General features: G+C 45.0%; 1 long non-coding RNA gene across 2 annotated transcripts in view; it reads right to left on the bottom strand.

Moving 5' to 3' along the window:
• The window catches only part of LOC137534088 (uncharacterized), a 202,793-nt gene extending 177,681 nt beyond the window's left edge, over window positions 1-25,112 (bottom strand). For both annotated transcript variants that reach the window (XR_011024306.1, XR_011024305.1), the window contains exon 1: window positions 24,961-25,112. This is a non-coding gene — a long non-coding RNA (uncharacterized lncRNA). The remainder of the gene's footprint in view (window positions 1-24,960) is intronic.
• Window positions 25,113-27,257: the final 2,145 nt, after the last annotated feature.

The following is a 27,257-nucleotide window of genomic DNA, read 5'->3' as shown; positions in this document are numbered from 1 at the left end:
GCTTAGCTTCAGGGCCACTCAACACAGCACACAAGTGATTACCCCCCCTTTTCTCCTCACAACAGCGCTTCCTGTTGGTGGGGTCTGATTCCCCCCCCGTGTTTATTTTTTGGTAAATACATTGGCTTGCAAAAGTATTCTGCCCCCGTGAAGTTTTCCACATTTTGTCACATTACTGCCACAAACATGAATTAATTTTATTGGAATTCCACGTGAAAGACCAATACAAAGTGGTGTACATGTGAGAAGTGGAACGAAAATCATACATGATTCTAAACATTTTTTACAAATAAATAACTGTAAAGTGGGGTGTGCGTAATTATTCAGCCCCTGAGTCAATACTTTGTAGAACCACATTTTGCTGCAAATACAGCTGCCAGTCTTTTAGGGTATGTCTCTACCAGCTTTGCACATCTAGAGACTGAAATCCTTGCCCATTCTTCTTTGCAAAACAGCTCCAGCTCAGTCAGATTAGATGGACAGCGTTTGTAAACAGCAGTTTTTAGATCTTGCCACAGATTTTCGATTGAATTTAGATCTGGACTTTGACTGGGCCATTCTAACACATTGATATGTTTTGTTTTAAACCATTCCATTGTTGCCCTGGCTTTATGTTTAGGGTCGTTGTCCTGCTGGAAGGTGAACCTCCGCCCCAGTATGAAGTCTTTTGCAGACTCCAAGAGGTTTTCTTCCAAGATTGCCCTGTATGTGGCTCCATCCATCATCCCATCAACTCTGACCAGCTTCCCTGTCCCTGCTGAAGAGAAGCACCCCCAGAGCATGATACTGCCACCACCATATTTGACAGTGGGGATGGTGTGTTAAGAGTGATGTGCAGTGTTAGTTTTCCACCACATATAGCGTTTTGCATTTTGGCCAAAAAGTTCCGTTTTGGTCTCATCTGACCAGAGCATCTTCTTCCACATGTTTGCTGTGTCCCCCACATGGCTTTTGGCAATCTGCAAATGGGACTTCTTATGCTTTTCTGTTAACAATGGCTTTCTTCTTGCCACTCTTCCATAAAGGCCAATTTTGTGCAGTGCATGACTAATAGTTGTCCTAGGGCCTGAAGTCAGCCATCCCCTCGGTACTCTTGGCAAATGTCCGCTCCCTCCCTAACAAACTGGACGAACTACGCCTCCTCTGCGGCAGGTGGGAGCTCGGGAGGAACACCCCAGTACTCTGCTTCACGGAGACTTGGCTACACGAGAACGTCCCAGAGAACGCTCTACACCTTCCAGGCTTCGGCCTCATACGGGGGGATCGGGACCCGTCCCTCTCTGGGAAGAAAAGAGGTGGCGGCATCTGCTTCTATGTCAGCTCTGCATGGTGCCCCACCCCACCAATACTCGACAAGAGATGCTCCCCAGACCGAGAGCTTCTACTTGTGAATTGCAGGCCGGCATACTCACCAAGGGAATTCTCCTCCTATGTCCTGGTCGGAGTGTATATTCCCCCAGACGCTGACGTCAGATCTGCCCTGAGCACCCTCAGCGACACCATCTGGCAGTGGGAAACGTCCCTCCCAGACTCACTGTTCATCGTCATGGGTGATTTCAACAGGGCAAACCTCCGACAAGAGCTGCCACGCTACCATCAGCATGTCGCTTGCCCTACTAGAGGCCTGAACACTCTCGATCATTGCTACACGCCACTGAAGGATGCCTACAAGGTCCAACAAGCTACGGCTATAGCGGAAACGCAAGGAGGCGGCGCACAATGTGGGCAACCAGGAAGACTTTAGGAAGGCGAGGAATGCTCTGAAACGCGAGCTGAGAGCTGCAAAAAAGGAGTTCGCTGAGAGGATGAGGCAGAACCTGCGCTCGAACGACTCACGAGCCGTATGGCAAGGGCTTAAGGCTGCCACCAACTACAAGCCTCCCCCGCAACATGCACCACCCGGCCCTGAGTTAGCAGAAAAACTGAGCAAATTCTACTGCAGGTTTGAGAGACAGGCTGAGCCTGGGGGGCACCCTCCATCTCCAACTCCCCCCCCCCCAGCCTGTGAGACTAGTGACCCAAGTGATGACTCACTCTCCCTGGAGGTGGGTGAGGCAGACGTTCGGCGCCTCCTGTCCACGCTAAATGCCAGGAAAGCCCCAGGCCCCGACGGCGTGTCCCCAGCCTGCCTCAAAACCTGCTCGTGGCAACTCGCTCCCATCCTCTCTGCCATCTTCAGTAAGTCACTGACAGTGGGCAGAGTACCTGCATGCTTCAAGAGGTCCACCATCATACCTGTTCCCAAGAAGCAAGGCATCTCCGATCTCCACAACTTCAGGCCGGTGGCCCTGACATCTGTCATCATGAAGTCCCTAGAGAGAGTGGTCCTATCCATCCTCAAGCTCTACACCGTGCCACTACTGGACCCACTCCAGTTCGCCTACAGGGCGAACAGGTCTACCGACGATGCCCTAAACATTTGCCTCGAATCCATCTACAACCATCTCGACAGACCAGATGCGTATGCCAGAGTACTGCTACTAGACTTCAGCTCAGCATTTAACACTATATGCCCACGCATCCTCCAGAATGTTCTAGCCACACTTGGGGTCCACCCTACTCTGCGTTCATGGATCACGGACTTCCTCTCTAACAGATCTCAAGTTGTCAAGCTGGGGGACATCTACTCGCGAGAGATGACAACCAACACAGGTGCACCCCAGGGCTGCGTCCTGTCCCCGCTGCTGTTCTCCCTCTATACAAACAACTGCAGATCCACAGCGGTCTCTGTCAAAGTCATAAAATTCGCTGATGACACCACCATTGTCGGCCTCGTCACCAAGAATAACATCCAGGAGTATCAGCAGCAGGTGGAGAGAATATGCCACTGGTGCAAGGTAAACAGTCTGGTGCTCAACACGGCCAAAACCGTTGAGCTAATAATTGACTTTAGGAAGTCTTCCCCCAACCCCCCTCCCATCTACATTGACGGCACCGAGGTGGCCAGAGTGCCCTGCGCTCGCCTTCTGGGCACTACCATCTCCAGAGATCTCAGCTGGAAGGCCAACATCACGGCAACCCAGCGGAAAGCCCAGCAGAGGATCTTCTTCCTCCGCCAACTGAGGAAGTTCGGCATGGAGCAGGAGATTCTAACTCGTTTCTACTCAGCCACCATCGAATCCATCCTCTGCTCCTCCATCTTGGTCTGGTATGCGGGAGCCACCGTCAGTGACAGGCATAAACTACAGAGGATCATCAGGTCAGCGGAGAGGATCATTGGGAGACCTCTCCCCCCGCTTGACCTCCTGTATAACACAAGACTGCGTGCCAGGGCACTGAAGATCGCAAGTGACCCCTCACACCTAGGCCACGACTTCTTCACCCTTCTACCGCTGGGCCGGAGACTTCGGGTCATCCCCACCAAGACCACCAGACATAAGAGCTCTCTCTTCCCTGCAGCCGTTGGCCTCCTGAACTCCCTTAACATTATTCCACCCTCTATCAGTGCCCTACCGACTGCAAAGTAGCGGTCTGCAAAAGGAACACGTTTCTTGCTCAAACAATCCAGGCACCGGTCACCACATTTTAACTGACTGACTTTTTACCTGCACATTTTGGTAGACTTCAGCAGGGCGCCTGTAAAGTTGCACACTGTCGCTGAATGTATATTTGTGTACTTACATATTTGTGCATTTTTGTATTACTGTCATGTTCTTATTGTATTGCCTTTTGTCTATGTACCACTCGGTAGCTATGTATGTGCTGTGCCAAACCCAATTCCGGGCATGACCCAGTTATGCTTGGCGAAATAAACGATTCTGATTCTGATTCTGATGGACAGATTCCCCCACCTGAGCTGTAGATCTCTGCAGATCGTCCAGAGTCACCATGGGCCTTTTGACTGCATTTCTGATCAGCGCTCTCCTTGTTCAGCCTGTGAGTTTAGGTGGATGGCCTTATCTTGGTAGGTTTACAGTTGTGCCATACTCCTTCCATTTCTGAATGATCATTTGAACAGTGCTCCGTGGGATGTTCAAGGCTTTGGAAATCTTTTTGTAGCCTAAGCCTGCTTTAAATTTCTCAATAACTTGATCCCTGACCTGTCTTGTGTGTTCTTTGGACTTCATGGTGTTGTTGCTCCCAATATTCTCTTAGGCCTAGTGCACACCAAAAACCGCTAGCAAATCCGCAAAATGCTAGCAGATTTTGAAACGCTTTTTCTTATTTTTCTGCAGCGTTTCAGCTAGCGTTTTGCGGTTTTGTGTAGCGGTTTTGGTATAGTAGATTTCATGTATTGTTACAGTAAAGCTGTTACTGAACAGCTACTGTAACAAAAACCGCCTGGCAAACCGCTCTGGAGTGCCGTTTTTCAGAGCGGTTTTCCTATACTTAACATTGAGGCAGAAACGCATCCGCAATCCAAAATCTGCAGCAGCCCGGGAGTATGCGTTTCTGCAAAACGCCTCCCGCTCTGGTGTGCACCAGCCCATTGAAATACATTACCCTAGCGGATCCGCACCCGCAAGCAGATCGCAAACCGCAGCGGAAACGCTCCGGTGTGCACTAGGCCTTAGACAACCTCTGAGGTCGTCACAGAGCAGCTGTATTTGTACTGACATTAGATTGCACACAGGTGCACTCTATTAAGTCATTAGCACTCATCAGGCAATGTCTATGGGCAACTGACTGCACTCAGACCAAAGGGGGCTGAATAATTATGCACACCCCACTTTGCAGTTATTGATTTGTAAAAAATGTTTCGAATCATGTATGATTTTCGTTCCACTTCTCACGTGTACACAACTTTGTATTGGTATTTCATGTGGAATTCCAATAAAATTGATTCATGTTTGTGGCAGTAATGTGACAAAATGTGGAAACTTCAAGGGGGCCAAATACTTTTGCAAGCCACTGTATTTATGTTTTTTTTGTATTAAATTTCCTTATTTATTTCTTAATTTTTTTACCTAACTCCCTCTCTCTCCTTTGTCACACGGCTGTCCCCAGTACAGCGCTGCTGTGGATTGCTGTACTATGCTAATAGATGGCGGTTTTGCTGTCTAACAGTCTCCAAGTCTGAAGGCAGAGCAGAGCTCCACCTACCAAGCGCAGATGCGCGCGATCTCCTGCAAAAGCCAGCCCCAGGAATTGGCGTTAGGCAGCCCTGGGGCTGCCGCCGTGGTCACGCCCATTGACATGACGTGGTCTTTAGGTAGTTAATACTTCATCATAATATACCCTGTTTCCCCAAAATAAAGACATCCCCAGAAAGTAAGCCCTATCAGGAATTTCGACCTAGCAGAAGTAAGGGGAAAAAGTATGGCAACTTGTGTTGTTACTTAAGCTGACGGTCTTGCAGGTGGGCTCCATCATTGGGTAAATCACTGCACTTGCTGCAGTGAATGCAATGATTTGCCCAATAATGGAGTCATGGTCCCGCCAGCAAGACCATCGGCTCAAGTAGAAACACAAGTTGCTGTACTTCTCCCCCATAGGCTGAAGCTCGGGGACACAGCGGCATGGAGCTGGGGGTAAGAGGAGGATCCAGGGGGACATCAGAGGACACAGGGACACCAGGAAGACATGGGAGACAGCGGAAGAGGTGGATCCAGCAGAGGAAGTGGCAATCACGGTGGGGAAGGCAGGAGGACACACAGCACAAGAACTTCTGTGTTCACAGAAATATAAGAAAATAAGCCCTATCACAACTTTTGGAGCAAAAATGAATACAAGACACTCTTATTTTGGAAGAAACACGGTACTACACCATTGTGGGCTCTAGATTTCTCTTTTTTTGTTTTCCAGTATCGGTTGGACTTGTACCATCTCAATCAATACATTTACATGTACAGTATTAATTAAGTTAATCAAATTATTATAATCTGCAGGCGATAATCATCTACGCCCATAGTTCCCTTCACTACAGTGGTCATCATGGTAAGCATTTTTGTAATCCATGTACAGAGATGGTCAATGAGATGGTAGTGATAATTAGGACACTCATGCCGATTTAGTGCAAATTGTATAGATTTTGGAATTGGCCAATCACACACACTCCTGACAATTTTCATTGGCATAGTTTCAAGCTGCATACAACTTGCATTAAAAGCTGCAAGACAGAATTACTAGCTCATTCCCCATCTCTATCCATGTATGAGAGGTCATGGACCCATAAAGCCTTACATTGCTATTTCATAAGAAAAATAAACAAACATTTTAGCCTTGTTTCAAAATAGCCAATCAATCAAGTGAACTGTTGGCCCAAATTACAAGAAAAAAAAAACTTTTCAGAGACTAATAATAAAAAGGAGTGAAACTATGTTACACAAATTATAAAATAATTTAGAGATTTTGTTTTCTACTTCATAAAACTCTGAAATGCAAGCCTTTGAACATGATATTTGGGTTACTTAGCTACTGTCAAATTTCTGCAAGCAACTCAGAGCCTATTGACGGGTTTGAAAAACCAATCACGTAAGAAAAACAGAAGTTCTAGGTACTCTAGCTACCAGGAAGCTCTGTAGCCACCAGGAAGTCACCAAGTGCAGGTAGACTCCCAGAAGACGTTTACAGGAAACATTGTAATGTGCTATTCCCTTCTTTGTATGATATGAAGCTGGCCAAAAACCCTCCAATACTTCTCAACTTATTTTATAAGGCAACAATTGCTGTAATTTTAAAGCCTGGGGAAAACATGCAAGTATGCCACTCATATCATTATTTTGGTGCACCATAGCTGCTATTTACAGAATACCATTCTGAGCACACTGCTCACCGATGCGCCTGCTTATCACAGTGATAGCACGCAGCAGCAGGTTGTTATATGCAGAACACACAAGAAAAGAGAATAGTACCAAAGCTCAACTGTGTGTAATGATTTCAATACCAGGGAGTCGACCAGTCAGCACCTGGATCCATCAAGGTGCAAATCCATTAGACCAACACAGAAAGAAAGACTGGGTCTCCACCTGGAATTAGTGCAGTTATAGCAAAGTGATATTTATTCCATAGCAGCTGCTATGGAATAAATATCACTTTGCTATAACTGCACTAATTCCAGGTGGAGACCCAGTCTTTCTTTCTGTGTTGTTATATGCAGAACAGACAGCCACCCCGGGGCCTATAACCACCCTGAGGAGACGGACAACTTGCCACAACAAGCCTGGTCCCCGGCTAGTTGAACGCATGCCTCCTTTACTGGCTTCTCCTATACTGGACTGCCAGCCATCAGATCAGGTGAGATTATTCCTGCACCAGCCTCCTTTTACACACCAGAGTCCCTGCGTGCGCTCTCCATTTGTGTCCTCCTACAGATCGCTCCATAGTCAACGTGGTGAACCAAAGAGCAGCACCAACCTCCATGTGGGACCTGACCAATTTGATTACATCGTTTTGATCACTCCCCCTGTAAAAGTTACTGGGGTCTTCTACCCACACTTTTGTTTACTCATATCATTCAGTTTTACATTAAAACTAGAGCATTTTAGCTAAAGATAAGCTTTAAGATTAATGGACCACTGTCGCAAAAATTTTAAATATATGTAAATGCATACAAATAAGAAGTACCGTACGTTTCTTCCTGAATAAAATGAGCCATAGATTACTTCTCTCCTATGTTGCTGTCAATTGCAGTAGGTAGTAGAAATTTGACATTACCGATAGGTTTTGGGATAGTCCATCTCTCCATGGGGGATTCTCAGAATGGCCTTTATAAAGACACTCCCTGAAAAAGATTTATACAAAGATGCTGGCCAGTCTCCCTGCTCTCCATACAGTTTATTGGCAGTTGGACAGAGCAACTGCCATCCACTAAGTGCTTTTGAAAATAAAGAAAACCCTGAGAACATTAGGAGGGACAGCAGCAGGGGTTTTGTCTAGTTTGTCGCTTGTACCGAAATCGTATGCCATTATCGCCGCGCACCCGATCGAGCAAATCGGCCCTACATTTGCAGCATGTGCAATCAACTAATGCGACCAATTTCAGCCCGAAATTGGTTGAATTGTCAATCAGCGTGCACTTGGTGGTACCAATTTTCATCTGATTGTGTTATAATAATCGAATCGGATGGTCGATTAGCCGCCAAGACACCTGATGTATGGCTACCTTAAGTGTTACTGGTTCATAGTTTTAGATACTATTATTTAATAGTTATTTTTTTGTCATCATTGCATGAATTTACAAATATTATATAGGATGTAGCTACTGTTGCTTTACAAACTGTAAAGGTGGCCATATATCGAGTGACTTGGTGGCCGATCGACCATCTGATTCAATTAGTGGATGTAAATTGTGCCGCCAAGTGCAGCCCAACCAACGATGCAACCATGTTGCAAGATGTTGAGCCAACTTGCTTGATTGGGTGCGCAGCGGGCATGGCGTATGATTTCAGGACAATCGACGAACGCAACGAAACCCCGGCCTCCGCTTGTCCTCCACTGTTCTGGGCGCATTCCGCTCTACATTCATGTGCGCCCCCTGTGGTTTCCTAGTAAGGGTGCGCATATGATGTCAGATTTGTTTCTTGGTTGAATCTGCGCATCATTGCTAGATGTATAGCTATCTTTAATGTTGGTTCTTAATTATGTTTATTTAATACAGTCAATAAAAGTAAATTAAACTGCTATTCTAAAACTCTTTTTACAATTCACATTGTGCTCCTAGCTAGAACAGGTGGTTGTGGTAACTACTTCTATGTTACATAACAAAAAGTTTTTATCCCAAAAAGTTTTTTTTTTTTGTTCAACATACAAAAAGATGCCTCATGTTTTATGGAGAGTTCAGCCCGCATACCCTTGTTATATGCTTGCTAATCAGTTGTGTGCTCAAGTAAAATTTTTGGGGTAACTGACAGCACTCCTTTGTAATCCATACAGTTTTATGAAAAGGCTGGCAGTTCCAAAATAATACACATTTATTGATGCAGACACAAAGCCAACGTTTTGGGACATGCAGGTCCCAAACAGATGAGACATCTGTCCAGGCAACAAGCATATCATTTCACCAGAAAGTGATGTGTCCAGTCCCGCGGTTGCTTCATACTGGACCACTACCATACATCATTCAAACATTACAATGTATATAGAATTGAAACCATATACTCATCAGTAAAATGACCTTTCATAGTTGCAGTTGTCTTTGTTGCTGACCTGTGTCACCAGGAAAAAGCCCAGCATATTTAAGGCAGAAAGTCTTCATCGCTATTGCACCCACTCTCTTATGCTCCACAGCCACATGGCCACCAGTTCTAGACACAGAGCTGCACCCAATGCAACCAGTATGGGAAAGGATGTGTACAAAACAGTCTACAGAAAATAAGCAAATTTAATACAAATTTATGGTCTTTCAATCTCTATCCATACAATTAAGGGACATTAAGAATTGTCAGTATGAGACTAACTACAGAGTAAATTGAACTTCTACTAGAATAGAACAGCATTTCCAGGGACAATGAACATCTGGCACACCAAGGTTGACAACAAAAGTGTTTATTTTTATTTGCAGATTAGTTAATGGACTGTTTGATGTTAATAGCACTATGTACATGGATGTATCACACATTTGATGGAAATAGCATAACATGTATAACTATACTTTATTGTTATAAATAAAATAAGTTTACATACATTATATAAGGAGTCACTTCCACTAAATGCATACTTGTTTCTTTCATACGTGAACGCAAACTGTGATTTTGGGATGAATGCCTTTTCTTGGCAGCAGAAAGAATTAATATTGTCAAATACATTTCTCCAAAATAAAGGCCTATACCCACATGCAAATTACTCCACCCAAAATGTTTATTCGTGGTGGTTTTCGGTTTGTTTTCAAAGTTTGTATAGGTGTCTCCTAACACCTGCTGACTGCTCATCGACCATCCCTAATTACTGTTGTTATTCTCTATTGTAGATGCCTGCAGTTCATTTATACTCAACAGTTCTCCACTACTCTCCATGGAGCAGAGCATGCTGCTCTGGAGATAGCCACACAGTGTGTATGGGAAAGGTCACTCCAAACAATCACAACTATTATTTTAGTGATTTTAGATGCAAGTATGTACAGCCTTAAAACAAATGGCAAAGGAAATGTTACACAAGGATGTGATGTTTTTAGGACTCAGGTCAGATGGTTACATTTTGGGAAGCTACAAATACCTCTATGTTTTTTTACATGGGAAGAGTCGGGAAATGCAGAAGGCTGAGATGGAGTAGGGCTGCTGCTAAGTACTAGAGCAAAGAGAAGCCTTACTGATTGCCAACTCATATATTCTTTATCCCAATCAGTAGCTGATACCCTCTTTTACATGAGAAATCTATTCCTTTTCACAAACAGACCATCAGGGGGCTCTGTATGGCTGATATTGTGGTGAAACCCCTCCCACAAGAAACTCTGAGTACTACTCTTGGCAGTTTCCTGTCTGTGAACCTTGCTGCATTGTGGGAAATAGCTGTTTACAGCTGTTTCCAAGTGCCAAAAAAGCATGCAGCAGTTGCATCACCTGCCAACAGTATAAATGTCACCATGTAATAAATGTCAGAATGTAAATCAGGGATTTAAAAGACTTACAATGGGCAAACACTGACTAAATCATTTATACATAATTATTGTAAAAATGAAGCACTTTTTTTATTACATTATTTTCACTGGAGTTCCTCTTTAAATGCTGATTGGCGTACATGAAAAGCTTCTTTTGAACCATATGAAAGAAGTGCTTCAATGTCCAGAGTTATGTGCCTTCTAAAGTAGCTCACATCTACTAAACAATACAATACAATAACATTTGTAAAGCGCTTTTCTCCCATAGGACTCAAACAAAGCTTCCTACAAGAGCCTTGATAAAACTGTGAAGGATGATAGTCAGAAAGACAATTTGATTGTTATGGGGAGATCTAAATGAAAAGTTGGGTCCAGAAAATAAAGGCCTAGATCAAATGTATAATGGGCATGAATAGACTTGAAGAAAGAAACAAAATGTTTTCAAATGTTTGTTCCAGCCACAATGTGACATTAGGTGGGTACCTTATTTCCACATAAATATTGGCTTCTAACCTCTCAGGTATCCACAGGTTATATAATGGAGAACCAGATAGCTTATGTTGGCTTGAGTAGGAAGATGAGAATACCTTTAACTAATACAAGAAATAAGCATGTAGCACATGAAGGTAGGAATGCAGTTTGATAAGTACGAAATTCCAAATGAATATTGCGACATAAAATATATTTTTTCTTGAAACAGGAGAGAAATTTGGCATTGGTAAGTTAAGTAGACAAGATTTCACTTCATAGTTACATAGTTTCTTGGGTTGAAAAAAGACATACGTCCATTGAGTTCAACCAGAGAACAAAGTACAACACCAGCCTGCTCCCTCATATATCCCTGTTGATCCAGAGGAAGGCTAAAAACCCTTACAAGGCATGGTCCAATTAGCCCCAAAAGGGAAAAAATTCCTTCCCGACTCCAGATGGCAATCAGATAAAATCCCTGGATCAACATAATTGGGCATTCCTAGTAATTGTAGCCATGGATGTCTTTCAACGCAAGGAAAGCATCTAAGCCCCCTTTAAATGCAGATATAGAATTTGCCATAACTACTTCCTGTGGCAATCCATTCCACATCTTAATCACTCTTACTGTAAAGAACCCTTTCCTAAATAAATGGCTAAAACGATTTTCCTCCATGCACAGACCATGTCCTCTAGTCCTTTGAGAAGGCCTAGGGACAAAAAGCTAATCCGCCAAGCTTTTATATTGCCCTCTGATGTATTTATACATGTTAATTAGATCCCCGCTAAGGCGTCTTTTCTCTAGACTAAATAAACACAGTTTATCTAACCTTTCTTGATAATTGAGAAATTCCATCCCACGTATCAATTTTGTTGCCTGTCTTTGCACCTGCTCTAAAACTGCAATATCTTTCCTGTAATGTGGTGCCCAGAACTGAATTCCATATTCCAGATGTGGCCTTACTAGAGAGTGTATAGAGAGCAGGGTGGGACCTGTAGACTGACTACTGACTGGGATGGCAGGTAACAAGATTACAGACTGTGGACAGGTAAGGCAGGGACTGGGATGACTGACTGCAGAATGGACTAGCAAAGTAAACTGACAGGACAGGCTAGGTACAGGACTGGGTGAGAAAAGACTGTTGGCTGGACCAACTGGAACCATAATGACAGACTGTGGACTGGACTGGCTGTTAACTGACAAGATATCTTATAGGACTGACAGATGGATAAGCAGACTATTCAGGAGAGCAGCATAGAAATGTGCTGCAGCTGTAGAGAGTAAACAGCACTGAGCGCTGTTTTGCTAGGGTTGAAATAACTATAATGTTTGTGCTAGTGCTGCAGCTCCACTCCCATGCTTGGCACAGAAAAGCAAGTAAGTGTCATGCGCATGCAAGTGCCAGGAGCTTGCCTGGCGAGGAAGCAGAATGACAACGCCCAGAATCGGCAAAGGAGGAGAACGTTATGTGGAGCCTATATTTTTGATAGAGATGCTATTTATGAGTAGACAAACCCTAGTCTAGAAATGGATGAGAGCTGAAATACAAGCACTAAGTCTCTGGACAAGACTAAAACAACCACATTATTCTATATGAATTCATTATTTATGGAAGAAGAAAAAACAAGTTATACCCATCATTTTTTTTATGAAATGTGGAATAGACAGCTTGCAGGTAACTCCTATAAAAATCCGAACAATTATTCTAATTAGCCAACACTGAAAAGAATTTAATAGCTTAAAGGGACTCCGAGCAGTGCAGAAACTATGGAAAGATGCATACCATTTTGAAGCTCTCTTTCTCCTCTTTCCAACGATATATAAACCGCCGCCCTACGCCTTTTAGTTTTCGCAATTTTCGTGATCGAAATTGCGGCCGCCGCAATTTCGATCGTGAAAATCGCAAGAACTAAAAGGCGTAGGGCAGCGGTTTATATATCGTTGGAAAGAGGAGAAAGAGAGCTTCAAAATGGTATGCATCTTTCCATAGTATCTGCACTGCTTGGAGTCCCTTTAAGTTAAGAATGAAGAAAATGTATACTTTACTGTGATATTATGCACAGAAATATCCAGGAATTCTTACAGTTTTGGTACTTTATTTCTACTTTCTGGTTTTAATATGCTTGTGAGCTGTATAGATTTCCAGCAATTAATTATTCTATAATATTTTCTTTATTTAGTACTTTTTCATTGAAGCACAAGTTTTTTTTTAATCTTGCTCTATTCAGTGGGAATTCAATGAAAAATATGCAATGCCATACTTTCTACAGTCACAATTTTCATTGTTAAATGAAAACAATTCTTAAAAAGTTAGCATTACTTCTTGTTTAATTTATGTGTTACATCACGACAGTGATATTTTAATTAAATGAGAAGGTGTCAGTGCATATTCAGCTCAATGCAATTATGTTTTAGGAAAAATAAAAAATGTAACTGTGGCATGGAAGCGATCACTAATTGACAGAATGAGCATACCATGCTTGGCAACATCACTGACTTTTCACGCTTAAAGTGAACCTCCGGACTAAAAATCGACTCAGCATCACTGAAAAGGCTTTGTGTTTCTTTAACAGTTTCACAGCATCCGAACTTTGTTTCTCTTATACAAGTCTCATTTTTAGCTGCACAGAAGAAAACTGCCCGGGCTTTTTTCCCCTGATGCTGTGCAAAGCATGATGGGATTTCTAGGTTTGTTGTTCTCGTTCTGCTGTTTTGGTGCAATTTTTTTTTCTACATTTTTAATTTGACATTTGAAGCCTAGGACGCGCAGCTGGGAGGGGTGATCAGGACACAGGATAGTTGGAGCTGTGTCTCCTGCTCCTTGTCACCTCCTTTCAACCAAAAAGATGGCTGCCCCCATGACAAAAGATGGCAGCCCCCATGAATCACAAACATTTGCCTGTTCTTTTAAAACAGGGTGGGTAAGAGATTATATCACCTATTTATTCTAATTAACATAACTAATGTAACTTGATGACAGCATGTTTGTTTAGGCTGAAGTTCCCCTTTAACTGCCTTAATTTTTTTTGTGTTACAGAATCAAAAAGTGTGGAATCTGCAAATTTGTTGGCTACGCATCCATAATGCCAATCTCCTAATGCACTTCACCTTAAATATAGTTACATAGAAATAGCCTCCGGTTAACAAACAACATAGGGACTGTAGGTTTGTTCTTAACCTAAATTCATTCTGAAGTCAGAACACTTTGCCCTCTCTGTCCCTGTACCTCCTGTGTCCTCCTTTGTGTCATCTCTGTCCCTCTCAGTTTCCCTTGTGCCTCCTCAGGTCTCCATTGTGCCACCTTATTTCCGCCTTGCGTCACCTTATGTCTCCATTGCGCCACCTTATATCCTCCTTTTGCCACCTTATGTCTTCATTGTGTCATCTTATATCCTTCTTGTGCCACCTTATGCCACCACTGAGCCACCTTGTATTTCTTTTGCAGAGTAGGTGCAGCAGAAACCGCAGCATGTCTCACCTTGTCCATGGGCGCCCGCAGTGATCAGCAATGTCCTTTCTCCCTTCACTGTCCCCCCTAGTGGCGACTTCTCCTGATCTCGTAATTTCCGCAATACAAGAAAAGCTGGCATTAGGTTAACAGTGAGGGAGAGAGCACGCCACTGATTGCCTTGGGCACCTATGGACCAGGTGAGGCACACTTCAGCTTTTGTTGCATCGATTCTGCTAAAGGTACAGGGCTAAGGGAACAGGAAAATGTAGTCCCTGACTTTGTGACATTGTTGTGACAGATTGGCAGGCATTTGTATTGGCGGGTCGTTCGGATGTCGGGAGTTCATAAGTTCATAAGTCGGGGAATACCTTTAGAAAGTTTGATTGAAAAAAAGATATCTGTCCAAGTTAAACCAGAATAATATAAAAAAATAAAGAAAATAAACATAGGGCAACTTTCTCTCAGCACCCTCACATATCCCAGTTGATCCGGGAGAAGGCAAAAAAAAAACCCTTACAAGGCTTGGGCCAATTAATTTTTAAAGTGTACCCGAGGCGACTTGACATGATGAGATAAACATGTGTATGTACAGTACTAAACATATAAATAACCAGGGTGTTTTACTTGTATTTTGCTGCCTGAAAGAGTTAATTTTTAACCTCCCTGGCGTTCAGTTTCTGATGGATTTCTGTGCAAAAAGTGATCCAATTAAAGTGGACCCAGATTAAAAATACAAGATTTCAGAAATAAAATGTATTTTCTAAATTATAATAATAAATAGCAGCCTTTTTTCAGCTGCATAATGACAAATATAAAATATTTTACATTTATTGGAGGAACTCCTCCCTTCCTTTCATATTGCCGGACAGAATCCGGCAAACTGGTGGAGTAGGTGGTGTCTGGCAAAGGAGGAATTGATGGCTGCCACCTGTATAACCCTAGTTATGGAAAGAGAAGGGTGAAAAGCATGCACTGAAATGCTCATAGGCTTGAAGGAGTGTTTATTTATCTTTGTATGTGTCAGAGTGGTGCATCTAAATATTTTGAATTTAAAAAATGTTTGGTTTGGGTCCGCTTTAATTTTCATAACGTTTTTTCATGTAACTTACCAAAATGTGTCAAGCAAGGGTCTAGTAAACATTTTGAGTATAATAGTCCGCAAAATCTCCCCAAAATCTCTGATCATTTACACTTCTGAGCTGCAGCTGCTCAACCTGCACTAATACAAATGTAAAAGTGGTCTTACATCTACAATGATGGGCAGATTCGACCAAGAGACAAATCTCTCTCTGATCGAATCTGATTAGAGAGAGATCTGTCGGCTGCCTATACACCGCAGGCCGATTCCAGTTTTCGGCATGAAATCTCTTGGGAATTGGCCTGAGTCTGCCACATCCGCCACTTCCCCCCACCCCCCAGTGTATAAATGCACTGGGGGGTGGGGGGCATAGCCGCATCGCACCACAGTTTCCTGAAACCAATGTATGGCAATGGAACAGTTTCCACTGCGTGCAGAGCAATCTGAGATTGCTGCATGCTGCAGATTCTCGCATGGCCGCATCTGCCCGCCGTTCCCTCCATACACTTCCACATCAGGAGATGCGGAAATGACACAGACACCAGCGGAAGCGATGCGGCTAGGTAGCCGCATGCACACTCTCATCACTTCTTAGTGGAAATGGGCCCTAAAGCTGCGTACTCGCCACCCGACGGGTCCTGTGACGCCTCTTCCTGACGGCGGGTGCACACAACGTCACGCGACGCTACACCAAGACTTCAAGTGATTGCTATACTTTGTGCGGGAATCGTCGGGGATCCTAGCAATCTGATCTGCCGTGACAGTCATTATTGCGACGCGATGCTAAGGGATGTTACGCGGTCGTGCACCTGTACCCACATCGCAATATCGCGGAAACGACCGCTTGGGGCTCAAAAAAAATAGATGGTCGGAGGGAAAATTGCAATGTGGCTATTTAGCTTACCTCTCTCTCTGCAGCTATGGCCGATCACCTCCCCCCATCTCTCTCTCCCCTTCCCCACCACCCCCAGCCTCCATCCCTTCCTCCTACTACCTCCTTTCCCCTCCCTCTTGAGAGATATGGAGTGGCCAATCCGCCTGATGTCATCACGTCATTAGGCCAGCCTCGGTGTGACGATTTGTTCCCGCCCCTCTCTCTCGATCAGATGTCAGGACGGTGCCTCTCACTCGTATTGCTACAGTCGCCTCATCTGCTCTATACCCACTGAAAAAGGAATAATTCCGAAACACCGACGTCTGGGTAAAAAGTTGGGAGTGCCAGCACCTCATCTCTCTCTGCTTATTGTAAACTTTGTATTGCCTATCTGCAACTTTGCACATCCGTTTTAGCTATTTGCTATAGGGAACTGGGTTCTCTTATGGACTGCTGCTGGTTTGTGCACTTATATATGGACTGCCTTAACTGAGTGCATATCTATGGGACTTTGTCCACATGAATCTATACTGCATGCATAGTGCCCTTCCAGTTATCATGCATTCACTGATGTTTCATAATTTATATCTGTGTACTATTCTGTATATATTATCCACACTGGTGCTGTAGGTTCAGAGCATTGTATGTTATATTACTAGATGACTTTAAGATTTTTGAATACACTTTTATGAGCATTTAATTGGCTTGGTGTGCGTGTCTTTTTTTTATTTAATGGCCGATCCCCAACCCCCCCCCCCCCCCCGAATAAGTTAGCTAGTGTAACGATTGTGGAATTATCTCCGTGGTCAGCGCACAACATGTGCGCCGACAATGCGGAAACCCTCCACAAGCGTTTGGATAAGGGAACCCAGCTTTGGTGCAAATGCACCTGTACAGAGGAATTCCAACCGGCAGATGGAGCTGTGGAGTACAGAGGAACTTGGTCTCTGTACAACCACAGATGCCAGATGGAAATTGTACGAAGTGAAGCGATACAGGGCAAGATAGCCTCTCGAGAGAGAGTGAGCACAGAGACAGAATGTATGTATGTCCACCAATCTAGTCGCCACCCAGCGACGGTTGACATACAACAGTGAAGACTAAAGTGAGAAAGCAATCGCAAGAATGGCAATTGCTAGCAGAGACACAAGACGGAGTAAAGAGAGAACATAGAATGAATAAAGACAGAACCAATTAGCAAACTGCAATCCAACACGAAGGAACTGACAGGACTAGCTAAACGCCGTCACCTCCCGTTAAGCGCAATAGCGACAAAGCGCGTTCAAGGCACAGTCACCGCACGTTAAGCGCAACAGCGACAAAGCATACCAACCCTAAGTATTAAACACCGAACAAAAAGATGGCGAGAACGCTTTGCTAATCGGTTGCCTAACACCAGACAACAGCAAGCATTCACACCAGACAAAAGCTCAGGCCCACACTCCAGGAACATAGGTCAGAAGGATCCACCGCCTCTACCGCTAGGGCGAATGCGATCCAAACAGACAGAGCGGTTCACTATCAGCCGTCGTTGGAGAAAGTGCAATCGCAACAGATAAGACAAGACAGAACCAGGCCATACAGATAATTAACAAGCTGACTGCACTCCCAAGGATAACTACTCTAAAACAATATTAGCAATCAATCAGCAGAGGGGCTGATACTCAAGGTAAGTCCAGCAGAACCAAACCTTTATGACCAGCAGGGAATTCTGGGAGGAAATGGCATTTATACTGCAAGCCTTCAAAAGAGGCAGAGCTATCAATAACCAGATGAGTGAATGCAAATCCCTCACCAGAACAGCAAGTCTGAAACTTGCAGAGTGAAAACAGTTCTCCTTTCCAGGGACCTGCAGCATGCAGACCTGAAAAATGGTCAAAAAGCTGCCTGCCTGTGCAGACAGCAGAGCAGATCATTACAGCTAGCTATACCTGACCCGTATAGCTAAGCTAACTATATGAGATGCAGCATAAAGCCCCCTTCAATGATTCACCCCCCCCCCCTCCGAGTGAATCCCCCCCCCCTCCCCGTGCATCTCCCCATCTGTCCCTGCATGTATTTATCTGTCTCTCCCTCTCTCTATGGTCTATCATACTCCCCCGGGTCCCCCCCCTCCCGGTGATTCTCCCCCAAGTGATTCTCCCCCCTTTCCCCAAATCTCCCCAAGTGTCCCCGCATCCATGTATCTATTTCTCCCCCCCTCCTTTGTCATAGAGGGTGGCCGGGTGCGCTGTCACTCACCCTTCCTCTCGCCCCCGCCGATCACCTACTCTGCTCTTCTCTGTTCACTGTACTGCGACACGGCATGACGTCATCCAGCATGCCGTATCGCAGTACAGTGAACAGAGAAGAGCAGAGCGGGTGATCGGCGGAAGCGAGAGAAAGGGTGAGTGACAGTACACCCGGCCACCCGCGATGACGGGGGGAGGAGAGAAATAGATACATGGATGCGGGGATTGTTTATCTGATCAGTTTATTTTCCCCTCAGGTTCACTTTAAAGGATACCCGAACTGACATGTGACATGATGAGATAGACGTGTATGTAAAGTGCCTAGCCCACAAATAACTATGCTGTGTTCCTTTTTTTCTTTCTCTGCCTAAAAGAGATAAATATCAGGTATGCAAGTGGCTGACTCAGTCCTGACTCAGACAGGAAGTGACTACAGTGTGACCCTTACTGATAAGAAAATCCAACTATAAAACACTTTCCTAGCAGAAAATGGATTCTGAGAGCAAGAAAGAGGTAAAAAGGGGAATTTCTTATCAGTGAGGGTCACACTGTATTCACCTCCTGTCTGAGTCAGGACTGAGTCGGCCACTTACATACCTGATATTTAACTCTTTCAGGCAGAGAAAGAAAAAATGAAAATATGCCCCATTTGTCCAACCTTTCTCAGTACATGAGACCTTCCAATCCCACAGATGAATTTAGTTGCTCGTCTTTGTACTTGTATCCTGTATCCCATACTCCAGATGTGGAGTCTGGAGTAATCTGGCATTCAAATAAGCAAGATTACAAAGGGACCCACATTTTTTACATTCTTCCCAGTTTTTCACATTTGATTTAATTTTGTACAATAAATACTGTTTCACTAAAAATCTTTGTTCAGAAAACGCCACAGTAGACAAATGTACCTAGGAAATGAAAGGCATGCCACTCATCTCTTTGTGTTCATATCACAGTACATGTACCAAAGTCCACATTAGCAAGTAGGGATTGTGATTAAGGTGCAAATAAATTTGAAAATATTTAGAATGATATTAATTAGTACGCTACCGAATTGTGCAAATTATTATGAAAATCTAAACTGGAAATGGACTTATTAAATCTTGCAGTGAAAGCATTTGATTTGTCCATTGTCAAGCTCCATACATTGCATACTTCTGCACTTTGGCACTGAGCCAAAACCTTGTACTAAACACTTTTAGACAGGAACATGGAGAAACAATTACACCTATACACGTTTACGGCAGGCAGATGTAGGTTTTGTACTACAATGACTTTAGATGTCCGTGGCAGTCTAAGGGTTAAATCTATAAGTGTGACCAGCATTAGGCTTTCTATCCAAAGCATCCACAAAAATCTCTGCAGAGGTGGGGCAAAATGTCTTTGTTGTAAACACAAAATGAAGGGACATTCCAAGAAAACAAAAAAAAATAACTATATTAACCACTTGTCGACCGCCCACTGTATATTGGCGGCGGCAAAGTGGCATGCCCAGGACCACGTAACGCACATTGGCGTCGGGTCCTGGGTCTCATCCGGGCCGGGGGTGCAGTGATGCGCATGCATCCGCCGGCAATAGGCTCCGCCCACCCGCGACGACAACCCGCCGGCCGTTCAGAAGCGCCGGCGGGTTGTTAACCCCATGATCGCCGCATACAAAGTGTATAATACACTTTGTAATGTATACAAAGTGTATTATACAGGCTGCCTCCTGCCCTGGTGGTCCCAGTGTCCAAGGGACCACCAGGGCAGGCTGCAGCCACCCTAGTTTGCACCCAAACACACTGATCCTGCCCCCCTTCCCTCTGATCGGCCACAGCACCCCTCAGACCCCCCCCCCCCCGCCCACCCCCCAGACCACTGTTTGCACCCAATCACTCCCCTAATCACCAATTAATCACTCCCTGTCACTATCTGTCAACGCTATTTTTTTATTAGGTCCCCAACTGCACCCTGGGGGCTCCTGATCACCCCCCCCCCACCCCTCAGATTCTCCCCAGACCCCCCCCCCCCAGACTCCCCCCTGTGTACTGTATGCATCTATCCCCCTGTAATAGCCCACTGATTACCTGTCAATCACCCATCAATCACCCCCTGTCACTGCCACCCATCAATCAGCCCCTAACCTGCCCCTTGCGGGCAATCTGATCACCCACCCACACCATCAGATCGCCCACAAACCTGCCGTCAGATCACCTCCCAAGTGCATTGTTTACATCTGGTCTCTCCTCTAAACACCCACAAATTACCCATCAATCACCCCCTATCACCACCTGTCACTGTTACCCATCAGATTAGACCTTACTCTGCCCCTTGCGGGCACCCAATCAACCGCCCACATGCTCAGATTGCCCTCAGACCCCCCCCCCCCTTATCAATTCGCCAGTGCATTATTTACATCTGTTCTTCCCTGTAATAATCCACTGATCACCTGTCAATCACCCATCAATCACCCCCTGTCACCCCCTGTCACTGCCACCCATCAATCAGCCCCTAACCTGCCCCTTGCCGGCAATCTGATCACCCACCTACACCATCAGATCGCCTGCAAACCCGCCGTCAGATCACCTCCCAAGTGCATTGTTTACATCTGTTCTCTCCTCTAAACACCCACTAATTACCCATCAATCACCCATCAATCACCCCCTATCACCACCTGTCACTATTACCCATCAGATTAGACCCTAATCTGCCCCTTTCGGGCATCCAATCAACCGCCCACACGCTCAGATTGCCCTCAGACCCCCTTATCAATTTGCCAGTGCAGTATTTACATCTGTTCTTCCCTGTAATAACCCACTGATCACCTGTCAATCACCCATCAATCACCCCCTGTCACTGCCACCCATCAATCAGCCCCTAACCTGCCCCTTGCGGGCAATCTGATCACCCACCCACACTATCAGATCGCCCGCAAACAGATCACCTCCCAAGTGCACTGTTCACATCTGTTCTCTCCTCTAAACACCCACTAATTACCCATCAATCACCCGCCATCACCACCTGTCACTGTTACCCATCAGATCAGACCCTAATCTGCCCCAATCACCCACCCACATGCTCAGATTGCCCTCAGACCCCCCCTTTATCAATTCGCCAGTGCATTATTTACATCTGTTCTTCCCTGTAATAACCCACTGATCACCTGTCAATCACCCATCAATTACCCCCTGTCACTGCCACCCATCAATCAGCCCCTAACCTGCCCCTTGCGGGCAATCTGATCACCCACCCACACCATCAGATCGCCTGCAGACCCGACGTCAGATCACCTCCCAAGTGCATTGTTTACATCTGTTCTCTCCTCTAAACACCCACTAATTACCCATCAATCACCCATCAATCACCCCCTGTCCCCACCTGTCACTGCTACCCATCAGATCAGACCCCTATCTGCCCCTAGGGCACCCAATCACCCGTCCACACCCTCAGAACGCTCTCAGACCCCAGCCCTATTCACCTCACCAGTGCATTGCTTGCATCTATTCACCCCTCTAATCACACCTTAAGACACCCATCAATCACCTCCTGTCACCACCTTTCACCCCCTAGCACACCTATCCATCAGATCAGGCCCAAATTTGCCCCGTGTGGGCTCCTGATCACTCGGCCAAACCCTCAGATCCCCCTCAGAACCCCTTCCGATCACCTCCCCAGTGCATTGATTGCATCTATTTTCCCCTCTAATCACCCCCTGAGACACCCATCAATCACCTCCTATCACCCCCCTAGCACTCCTATCCATCAGATCAGGCCCAATACAACCTGTCATCTAAGAGGCCACCCTGCTTATGACTGGTTCCACAAAATTCGCCCTCTCATAGACCACCTGTCATCAAAATTAAAAAAAAGACACCCCAAGGTATTCCGTTAGGTGTACGACGAGTTCATTGAAGATTTTTTTTTTTTTTGTCAAAAGTTAGCGGAAATTGATTTTTATTGTTTTTTTCACAAAGTGTCATTTTCCACTAACTTGTGACAAAAAATAAAATCTTCTATGAACTCACCATACACCTAACGGAATACCTTAGGGTGTGTTCTTTCTAAAATGGGGTCACTTGTGGGGTTCCTATACTGCCCTGGCATTTTAGGGGCCCTAAACCGTGAGTAGTCTAGAAACCAAATGCCTCAAAATGACCCGTGAATAGGACGTTGGGCCCCTTAGCGCACCTAGGCTGCAAAAAAGTGTCACATATGTGGTATCGCCGTACTCAGGAGCAGTAGTATAATGTGTTTTGGGGTGTATTTTTACACATACCCATGCTGGGTGGGAGAAATACCTCTGTAAATGACAATTTTTTGATTTTTTTACACACAATTGTCCATTTACAGAGATAATCAATCGGCGGGGTTACCGCCAGGAAGGTTAAGGGGTTTTATGACTGCAGTCCTTAAGTGGTTAAGTATAATATATTTACATACTGTGGCAATAGGTAGTAGGATTTCCAAGGGAGCATGGGATTGCCCTACTCCCTCTCCTTTACCACTCTTCCTACAAGAAGATTTGTGGCAATAATGCAAAAGTAGTCAGCAGCTGTCTTAGGGCTCGTTTCCACTATCGCGAATCCGCATGCGTCCAACGCATGCGGATTCGCACATGGTATGCAAGTGGATGGGCCTGTTTCCACTGTTGTGTTGGTAATGTGCGTTTTTTTGAGCGGTGAAAAAACGCACAAAAGAGCCAACGAATTCGCCTGAGAGTTGAATGCATGCGAATCGCATGCAATGTATTTAATAGGGAAATCGCATGCGTTTTCCCCATGCGTTTTTTGCCGCGAATTCGCATAGGTACCGATGTAAATTCACACAGGCAGTGACATGGTTAAAATCGCATATACCCTCACCTATGCGAATTCGCATGCGAATTCGCTGCAAAAAACACATGGGGAATCACATCCGCATGCGATTTCATCAGCGGTGGAATCCAGGCGATTCCGCACCGCAACAGTGGAAACGAGCCCTTAGCTGAAAGGGCCTGTTCTGAAATATTATAGAAGGACAGTCCACTACAGAAATTGTCGGGGGGGGGGGGGCAGGGGCAAACCCAGGATTTTCAAGAGGGGGATTCCTGAAAGGTCTCCCTCAGCCACGTACAATACAGTATAATAATATAGTAGGACATCATGCTCTGTACACATAATGCAATTTCCCGACCAACAATTGGATCAATCAGGAACAGTTTGGATACCAATAATTTTGAGGACAGCTGACATTGCTAATGAAGGGGAAAGTGAAGCATTCAAACAGCTGGGCACGGGGCTGTGCTCGTACCTAACACTGTTAAGTTCTCCAGAGCTGCTCCATGCTCTGTAAACACACTGTTGCTACATCCAAAATCAACTGTAGCAGGGAAAGAAAGGGGGCAGTGCTGTGAGCTGCAGGATGCCTAGACATTTAGACATTCTGGTGTCTAAATGTGTGCCTGTCCCCAGACACTGCACCAGCCCTGGTCTGAGGGGGGATTCTGGGAAGCTGTAATCCCCCTTGTGTTTGCATATGGGTGGGAACAACTAAGGCAAAGGTTTGATGTTTTTTTTGTTTTTTGTTTTTTTACATACCGTGTTTATTGAGGTAAAACAGTAATACAAATTAATTTACTGCAGGTAATAGACTAGTGGAGCTGCCATAGATAATAGTAATAAACAAACCGAATGGGAGTACAGGTAATATTTATTCACAAACTATGTCCCAACAAGGACCTAACCTATATGTACAAAATAAGTGACATGAGGAGTCACTGGTCAATCAGCTGGATTGTAGTCTTGTAAACCAGTGATCAACAGGTCTCCAAAAAACATATATACAAGTATGAGGAGAGACTTGACACAGGTGTCATAACTGTCAGTCTCACTTAAGTACTGATACACATATATATGCACGAAAGAAATAAAAATACGTTGCTGTGAGGTGCGAGGTCTTTGCTGATCCCCCCCAGTGCTGGCAATCAGTCAGAGGATACTGGGGTGTAGCTAGTCCCACCACGGCAAAGTACTGTTAAAAGTGATTGCAAAAGCACATGGCAAAATAGGAGTATGGTAACATAACTGTGATGGAGGCTAAGTGTGAGACTGCCATCAATCACAGAGAGACCTGTATGCTCCTACACAGTAATATTATAGCCATGAAACAAATGCCTTCACAGAAGGTATAGAGCTGGGGTAGAAATGGGTGATATATACAATTTACAGTGCTAGTGTCATTCAACTAGGACTAGTTTCACTCTATAAAACAAGAGCTTCGTCAGGAAATAGAACACACAGTGTACAAACCATAAAAAGTATCCCCCCACCACAAGAAATCCCACAGCAATATAGCCCAAGACAGAGCTGGAGCGCCTGCTACTCTTTGCTCTTATATACAAGCACTAATGGCTGTATCAGCCTCACCTGTGTGTGCATCCACCCACATCAAGTTCTGTCTCATCCATGTTTCAGGCAGAAGAAACCATCCCCAGGTTTAACCCTCTAAACATCAGGGCCAGGCAAACAGCATGGAGTTATACAGCCTCCTCTCCATGCTGTAGCTGTATCATAGTGGAGGAAGTGATGTCAGCAGGGGAGTCCCGCCTAGTGTTTCACTGATTGGTTTGCAGGGACTGAGTGCTGCCATAGCAACGCTCCAAACACTCACAGCCCTGTGTAATGTGAAGAGGGCAGGATAGAGTACTGGCTGGATAGAGTACTGGTCAAGAGCTCTGCCTTTGACATGGGAGACCAGGGTTCAAACCCCGGCTAGGTCAAATACCTATTCAGTAAGGAGTTCAAGGCAAGACCCCCCAACACTGCAGGGTGGCCTCCTGAGCGCCTTGAGTCCAACAGGAGAAAAGGGCCACACAAATATTCTGACTATTATTATTATTATCATAACAGCCTGTCCAAGCCTCCTGATTGATCACACCAGCGCTCTGCCATTTGTTTGTAAACAGAGTACAAACTGCAGCCCTATGTATACATTGCCCACATAGCAGTGCCTCAGTAAAGCTACACAAATGAGCAGGGAAAGCAGCAGCTCCCATATAGCACAAGTTGTGCAGTGTAACACATCTTTGTGCTGATGGTGAAGCTGATGCATGAGCCCAGCCTGCATAATAGAGTATATCTCTCAAGAGGGCAAGGGAAGCTACAGTTCCAATTATACACAGAATATGTGCATCCCAAAGATGTATTGGGGACCAATAAAAACATATTTGTGTGGACAGATAGAGTCACTGCGAAGAAACCCCCCGCCTGTATGCCACTGCATAAATACACCTCACAAAGAGGTGGGGGAACAGTAGCTCTAGTGATACATGTAGCAGGGCATCTGGGAATGGGCTCCTTAAGGTATCTGGCAGGGCAAAGAAAGGTGGAAAATTGAGACATGAAAACTTGGGTGGGACATGTATGGACATGGTGGTGCGTGCACAGATGATCATTGTCGTATGACGAAAATAGAAAGAACACACATAGATCACAGGCATGTACATAAAAAATGCTTAATGATTAAAGGTAATTGACGAGATGTGTCAGGGCCTATCTCCACTACCCCGCGATTTGCGACCTGACCATGACCGCAATTCGCAAGGGACATAAACCCATGGAAACCACGGCAGCACTCTCCATTAGTGTGATCCGATTGCGATGCGATTTTAGTCAAAACGCGATCGCCATCCTGCCGCGTTTTGGATGCGACTGAGCTATACTAAACTGAGTACAGCAGCTCAATCGCATGGTGGAAATGCGATCGCAACCGCGATCGCACCTCATAGTGGAAAAGGGCCCCCACACAGGAGGTACTTATGTAGGTACAAATGCATGTGTGGTTACTTTTGTATTGCTAGAGGAAACTTGACAGAGCAAAATCTTCATTAAGACCACTTGGTGCCAGGGTCTCTAATCTATAGATCCAACCTGCCTCAAGTTGGTGCAACTTCTTGTCCAAATCCCCACCTCGTAACCCCATGGACCACTTTTGGACCCCCCAGAATTTAATTTCAAAAGGTCTACTTTGATGTACACTATTCATGTGCCGTGCCACAGATGTGTCATTCTTGTTTTTTATGTCCCCAATGTGCTCCAGGACCCGTTGTTTCAAAGGTCTAGTTGTTAATCCTACATACATCAGATTGCAATTGCACTTGCAGGCATACACAAGGCCTGGAGTGTTGCAGTTGATAAACGAGAGGACAGAAAATGTTCTCCCATTTTTACTCGATGTGAAAGTTGTTGTTTTTGGCATAAATGGGCAAGCCTTACAGTGGCCACATTTGTAGGATCCATTTGGTTTGGGGGGTAACCATGTTGGTCGTGCCTGTGTCTGTTCACAGAAGGTACTGTGAACGAGTATGTCCCTCAGATTTTTTGTGCGGCGATATGTAACTGATGGCCTCGTGGGTAAATATTTAGTCAAGTCTTTGTCCTGATGTAAAATGGGCCAATATCTTTCCAAGATATTAAAAATCTTATGGGACTGTTTCGAAAAAGAACCAATAAGCCTAGGGGCATTTCTGGTGGTCATTGGTCGTTGTTTAGTGATCAATGTGTCTGGACGTGGGGTGGTCTTGGCTCTGTCATATGCCCTATCCACAACATGTCTAGGGAAACCTCTCTGTGCAAACCTGTTACGTAAATGGCCGCATTCCTCCTCAAAGGTGTTTTCAGAGGAACAGTTCCTGCGAGCCCGCAGGAACTGACCTGTTGGTATG

The sequence above is a fragment of the Hyperolius riggenbachi genome, chromosome 10, assembly GCF_040937935.1.
Source record: "Hyperolius riggenbachi isolate aHypRig1 chromosome 10, aHypRig1.pri, whole genome shotgun sequence".
Lineage (NCBI taxonomy): Eukaryota > Metazoa > Chordata > Amphibia > Anura > Hyperoliidae > Hyperolius > Hyperolius riggenbachi.
This window is presented reverse-complemented; position numbering and strand designations above follow the sequence as displayed.